The sequence below is a fragment of the Talpa occidentalis genome, unplaced genomic scaffold (assembly GCF_014898055.3).
Source record: "Talpa occidentalis isolate TD23 unplaced genomic scaffold, MPIMG_talOcc4v2.1 talOcc4.9, whole genome shotgun sequence".
Taxonomy (NCBI): Eukaryota; Metazoa; Chordata; class Mammalia; order Eulipotyphla; family Talpidae; genus Talpa; species Talpa occidentalis.
In genome coordinates, this window is record NW_023605305.1 from 100,878,228 (window position 1) to 100,885,256 (window position 7,029).

Here is a 7,029-nt window from a genome sequence, read left to right on the forward strand (position 1 = left end):
AATTGAGTCTGTCTTCACGCATCTCGACCCCCACTTTTCTCATTTGTGAAGCTCCAAGTGAGGAGGTTTTTTGGTTGTTGTTATTTTATTTTTATTTAAAGGACCCTTGTTGACTTTTCTCCTCCTTATTGTTGTTATGTTGAGGCTCCGGGGACGGTTTGGAGTTTCTCCAGTAATGCTAACCTTTTCTGAAGGGGGTTAGTTGCTCTGAAAGGGAGAAATGCTTCTTTTCAAAAATATCTCCTTAGGGAGGCCATCAACTGCCTCATTTTTGCCCAGTCAGGGAAATTTCATCCTCAGATAAGGGATTTGAGAATAGTTGTGATTTCCAAAAGGACAAATGTCCAGGACATAGTCACTCCATTGCCCAGGGCCAAGGCCTCTTTGTTTATATCCTTTGCAGCTTTTCCTGCATTCCTATCCTGTCTGTCCCAATCTCGCGCCCTGTTCTGAGTATGAAAGAAATCATCGTCACTGGAACTATCCCTGGTATGATCTATAGGGGATCATGACATGGTATATACCTTTTTCTTCCAGTCATTATTGGAATGTGTTCATTTATTCATTTATGAGAGTAGAATTTTATATTGTTAAGAAGCATTTCTTACATCACATCATTGTTTTTCTAACCACAAGTCATTGAGAGGATGCTGACTCCTCTTTTTTTTTTTTGCTCCTCTCAAGCCATATGAAAGCAAGGTTTAGTGTAAATGAGATAGTCAGGATTTTATGCTGCTGGCCTCTGTAGCTATCACCTGAGGCCTTGAAAGTAGGAGGCGCTTGGGAGCGTGGGCCTGGGCACGCATACCTGATGGTGGACTCCTGGAATACGGTGTGGGCATGCGTGAGTGGGCCCACCTGAGCCTGGAGGCTGAGGCTATAAGGGCGGCAGCAGAGAACAGACAAACCTCAGCTGTGAGAGGCAGGGCCATGAGATGATGCCAGGGAGCCCAAAGAGAAAAGGATAAGGTTCCTTCGGAGGTCCCGTGGCCTGCCAACCTCCTGGACCCCCAGTCCCCATGCCTGGCCACTCTGCACCTGGTTGCCACACTACACAAGGTTTGTAAACAAATCAAGTACTTTCATGGATGGCATTTTTACCCCCCATTTGGTGGTTGGAAATGGTTAATGCTAAAGATAACCAGTTTTCCAGCTTAGCTTTCCCCTCAGGGCCTGTGAAAGATCAAAGAAGAAGAATTAGAGGGTATAAGGAAGTGAGCAGCTGAAGAATTCAGGCCCGTGAGTGCTAACTAGAATCCAAGTCAAGCAGCACCCAAGAAGGGAGGGAGCCCTTTCCTGCAAATGCACACTCTAAGGGGCATGGGGAGATCTGAAGACGCTTGTCAGTCACCTTGGGTGTCTTTCTCTTTCTCCACATTGCCACTAGACGCAGGGTAGCATCCTGTGGTGTTGATATGTTACTAAGAGTTTTGTCTAAGTATGGCCCCAATACAGCCTTGGGGAGGGTGGTGGCATAAGGACTGTTAAGCGAGCACATCAGAACTTCCCTGTCATTGGTGCATTGTACATAAAGAGAGAATTTGCTTATACCCTGAGGGAATGGAAGCAAGATTTTATGTTCATTTATGATACATCAAGTCAAATGTCAGCCAGAATACCATGTTGAAACAGAAATGACTCAGTGCAGTGAGCGGACTCCAAGCAAATGTGTGAAATACATAGCGTGACTCGTACATGTTTCCCACCATTTCTAATTTTCCCTCTCCCCCACTTTGACAGAACCATCTCTTCCCACACCCTTCCATACTCATCTCTCTTTCTCACCTTATCTATCGCCAATACCCAGAAATGATCCAAAGTTTATTCCCTCTAGGGGCTAGAAATGATTCAATTTGATATTTCTCTTATGGGACTTCGAATGTAATAACAATAATAAAAAGAGGTTTTAAATGCAAACTTCCATACATTTGAGAACCGATTGGACGGGTCTTAAGGGATGGTAGCTTCCTGGGGTCCCTGGAATCAAATGACCTAAGTGACATAAATCACCCCTATATCTTCTCAGCTGCACATTAACACCCTGCCTTAAAAAAAAGTTTGAGCATTTGTTTGCTATTCTTTTTTTAAATTGAGGTGACATTAGTTTATAAAGCCATGTAGTTTCTAAGATTACATTTTCTCAGCATGCCCACCATGAAATGGCCAGTCACTCTCCACCACTAAGCAATCAGCCCTTCTACTCATCCCCTGCTTCCCCTCTGGTATCTACCATGCTTTTTCTTGGAGTCTAAGAAAAATGTGTGAAATACATAGCGTGACTATGTATATTCCAAAAACGTGTGAAGTTGTTGGTGTTTGTCTTTCTTCTCCTGGTTGATTACACTTAGCATAATCCCCTCAAGTTTCATCTTCATGTCACAAGTGGCGAGATTTCATCTTTTGTTAAGACAACTAACATTTTAATAAAATGGTCTCCTGTCTTGGATTTCCTGTCATCATACTTTGACTCCCCCATCTCACTGTCTAAAACATCTCAGATTCCTTTATTTTAAAAAATATTTTATTGTTTTTTATGCACACAATAGCTGGGGTGAGGCTAGAGATGAGAGGGGAGGGTGAGAGGATTCACCAGAGACAGAGTAGGGAACAGACAGGCAGATCCATGAAATACACTGTGGAGGGGAGCAGCGGGCGAGTCAGGAGAGGTCTGCTGTGCCATGTGGGTCACCTCCCTGGCTGGGGGTTGAATTTGTGCTGCAGTGGCTATAGATAGCTCCATAGTTCTGCATCTTAACCCATTGTGCTGCCAGGGAGGACCCTTAGATTGCTTTAAAGTATCCATCTCCCATCAACCCATCCTCAGAGGTCAGTTTCAGACCCTTTTTTTTCTTTCTCTCTTTTTCCACTAGGTTGCTTTGTCCATTCTCAAGGCTTTTTTTTTTTTTTAAGATTTTTTTTTTATGCATACAAGAACTGGAGTATAGGCCAGAGATGAGGGGAGTGAGAGGATTCACCAGAGACAGAGTGGGGAGCAGAACAGGCGGATTGACTGAAATACACTGCTGAGGGCAGCAGCGGGCGAGTCAGGAGAGGTCTGCTGCGCCATGTGGGTCACCTACCTGGCTGGCCAGGGTCAAACTCATGCTGCATTGGCTGTGCACAGCTTCGTAGGTTGCATCTTAACCCCTTGCGCCACGAGAGAGGCCCTCATTCTCAAGGCTTTTAAAAACCATCTTTGTGAAGACAACTTACAAATTTTTATATCCAGCAATTTGAGCTCTGGATTCAATCAGTTGTTTACTTGACATGTCCAACCTCAGATAGCTAAATCGAAAGCCTTGCCTTTTTTACCTCTAAAACTTATTTCACTTCTTCACCAATCTTCATTGTCTTAATAAGCAACATCATCAAACTTCCAGTTTATTTCTTATGCCCCCAATCTAAGTGCTGTCCTTAATTTCTTGCTTTTCTTCACCTCCTATATGTACCCCATTTCAAATCTTGTCAATTCTACTAACTAAAATATAGTATCTGAAATTCATCAATTTCTATCTATCTCCACTGCCATAGCCCCACTTTATGCCACTATTACCTTTCCTCTAGAGCCCCATGGCATCTTCCTAACTGATATCTTTGTTGCCATTATTGTTCCTTTCCCTACCAAATTCTAGTCACCCCAAAAGCAAAATTGCAGTGGTTAAGAGTGAATATTCCTGAATGATATGACCAGGGCTTAAATCTTGGTTCTGCAAGTTACTAGCTATGTGAATTTAGGAATTTTTTCCCCTTCCTTTATTCTTTTAAAATTTAGGCACTTTATTTAAGTTTTCTGTGCTGCACTTACTTCTGCTATAAAATGATCATAATATCGGACCTCCCCAGTGGCACAGCAGTTGAGCGCTGGGTTGCGAAGCTGCCCGCAGCCTCTGCAGTGCCGGTTCGATCCCCAGTCGCTGGGCGAGGGTCTCACATGGCGTGCAGACCTCTCCTGCCGCCCGCTGCTCCCCTCAGCAGTGTACTTCGGTCCTTCTGTTGTAGAGCAACCCCGATACAAAACGGGGTGCCTGACTGTGGGTCCTCACCCGCGCGCTTAAAAGGACTTATCAATGCTCTACTGCAGGCACACGTGAAAGGTTAATAAAAGGTTTATTTACAAAGGGAAGGGGAAATGAGGAAATGTACAGCTCTGGGAGAAAAGTGGGAGACAAAGTTTTAAATGAGTCCTACCCGATTCGCCAATTAGGAATCCCAAAATGGCGCTCTCAGAGTTGGCCGCCAGCCAGGAGCGGTGAAGCCAGGAGGCAGAGATCGCGAGCCAGAGAGAGCCCAAGGCCCACGTGTTTGGTTTTTTATATCCAACCTGGCTGCCCAACTCCACCCTCAGGTCCCAGCCACCCTCCCTTGGTGGTGATGGGATTTGTCTTTCCCAGAGTCTTGATGGCTTTAGTCTGGAGTGGGGGTGGAGTCCACAAAGTTAATCCTGTATGGGATTAACTCAGGACATCACTTCCCCCTAACACTTCTGCCTGTTCTGTTCCCCGCTCTGGCTCTGGTGAATTCTCTCGCGCTTCTGACTGTACCCAGCACTTGTATTAATAAATAAATAAATCTTTAAAAAAATTTAAAAAAAAAAGATCATAATATCACCTACCTTTTTCTTTTGAAGTGAGTACAAAAATGCCTACACAGAAAGATCTTATTGTTATGTAAATAAAATCATGTCACTCCATAACTGAAATCCTTCAGTGGATATAAAATTCAAGCCTAAACTAGGACCTCTACATCCACTGTGACCTGGCCCTGCCTTCCATTTTGACCTAATTTTAGTTCACTCCCTCTTTCCCCCTCACTGTGCTCCAGGCACACAGATGTGAGTTTTGCGGGCATGCCAAACTCTGTTGCCTGAAGGAATCTTTTTCCTGTTTCCTCTGAATAGAAATTCTTCCAATGCCTGACTCCTTCACTTACTGTAGACATAGCCTAAATGACACTATTACCAACCTCCTCTGGCCACCTTATTTAAGATACTGATTTTATTCTCTACTACAGCCAGTTTGTTTGTTTCTTTCTTGTTACTTAGCATAATGCTTAGTCATTGATTTGCCATTGCTTTGTGTTACCTCTACCACAGTGCAAACCCTGTGAAGGCAGGGCCATGACTGTCACGTTCATTTTTGGATCAATAGTGTCCAACACAGTGCCTGGTAAATAAATGCTAAATAAATACTAAATAAATGAATGGAATGATTGTTAAGCTAACCTTGACCTTCAGTAGGAACTCATGTGTAAGCCAGAATCCAAGTTCTACAGGATATATCAGATAATGTACCAACAAGAACTGTCACTTGACCTGCTTTATTGTTCAGTAAAACAAACAATAGAGTGGACAGTCATCAGCTACTGAAGGAGAAAGGACATGGAGTCAGAAGCCCTGGATTCAGTCCAAGATCTGATACCAGTTTTCTGACCTTGAACAGGCTTTACACATCTCAGAAATCTCTCTTTTTTGGAGAATGAGAGTGACCCGAATAAGCAACCCTTAAGATCCCTATCAGCATAAATATTCTGTTTTGGATGTCACATTTTCTGTGCATAGAAGATAAAATCAGTACCTTGGTTAGTTTTCATAGAGGAGATAAATCACTTGTTATGTTTGAGGAAAATCAAAGCATCATTAGCAGTGCTTAGATTATATTTGGAGGTATTTTAAATAGGTAGAAATTTGTCCATTTTAAATAGGTAAAAATTTATTCAATAATTATTTATTGATTATTACATACTCTGGAGTCATGCCCACTGTTACCTTATATGAAAGCAATTTTTCCCCTTTCTTTGCTTTCATAGCACACTCTCTCTCACACACACATGCACATATAGACATTTACATGCACATGTATATCTTCACATATACACACATCTCGTTTAACTCTGTTTTTTATTCTCGTTGCTTAGAAAAACCCCTCTACTATCAGTTTGTCAAGGAAAATATATCCTAATACATCAGGAAAAGACTAAAACACAGTCCCTATTCAAAGGCTATTAGGGCGAAAAGAAAACACGAGTTCTTTAATAGAGGTGTGTACAAAAATCTATAGGAACACAAGGAAGCAATTAATCAAGAGGGCAGTGGGGAGTGGTCAGAACAGCTACAGACAGCTAAGCCAAGATTTGAAGATGAATAGGAGTTTCCAGGTAATTTAGAGAAAGGGTACAAAGAAATTGAAAATGAGAACAAATGGGGAGAAGATTTCAGACTGGGGGAAAAACATGTATAATGGAGATGGAAATATTTTGGGCACACGTTGAGATGGTTTAGAGCAATACATGATGTGTGCAGCCATCACTGTGAACACTATCTACATTCTCCTGCAGAGTCGTGGGTGTGAATGGTGTGGGGAAAGGCTGGGGGGCTTGGTGGAACTAACTTGGAGAGGGTCTTGCCTAACTCCAGGGTTCATTTCCAATGTTCAGTTGGGTGGATTAATGTCTTTGCTTTAACATGAAAGGTGATATCCCCACCCTTTGTCTATTTCTGCCTCATCAAGCATAAGCACACAGCTGAACCCCATCTAGTTTTTTCAGGCATTTGAGAATGTCCAGAGATGGGCTAAAATCCTCTAGGAGGGAAGCTAGGTGGCACTGCATTACTGCCCAGCCACTGCTCTTTTAAAGCATAGGGACCTTTGGTTATAATAAATTTTGATGAGTATAAAACTATTCAGTGAAGCTTTGAGAGAACATGGGCTAGAAGCCTATTAGAGAAAGAAAACATTTTCCTTTTGTTAATTTTTATGTAATGCATTGTTATTTGGCACCAAATTAGCTAGCTTATCTGCCCAAATTCTACTATGAAGGATATTCTATTTGTGGGTGAAGATCAAATTGTATTTTGCTGTTGAGAAACCCTTCATTGTATTCTGCAAGTACAGCATTGGAGGGATCAAAGATATATTACTACTTCCTTCTAATATTTAATAAAAAAGCCCTTTTGGCCCTTGGTTAAAATTCAAAAGATGAGAAATAAAGTTGTCCTTTTTTGTTCTAAGTGGTAGAATAGGACTCCAATGA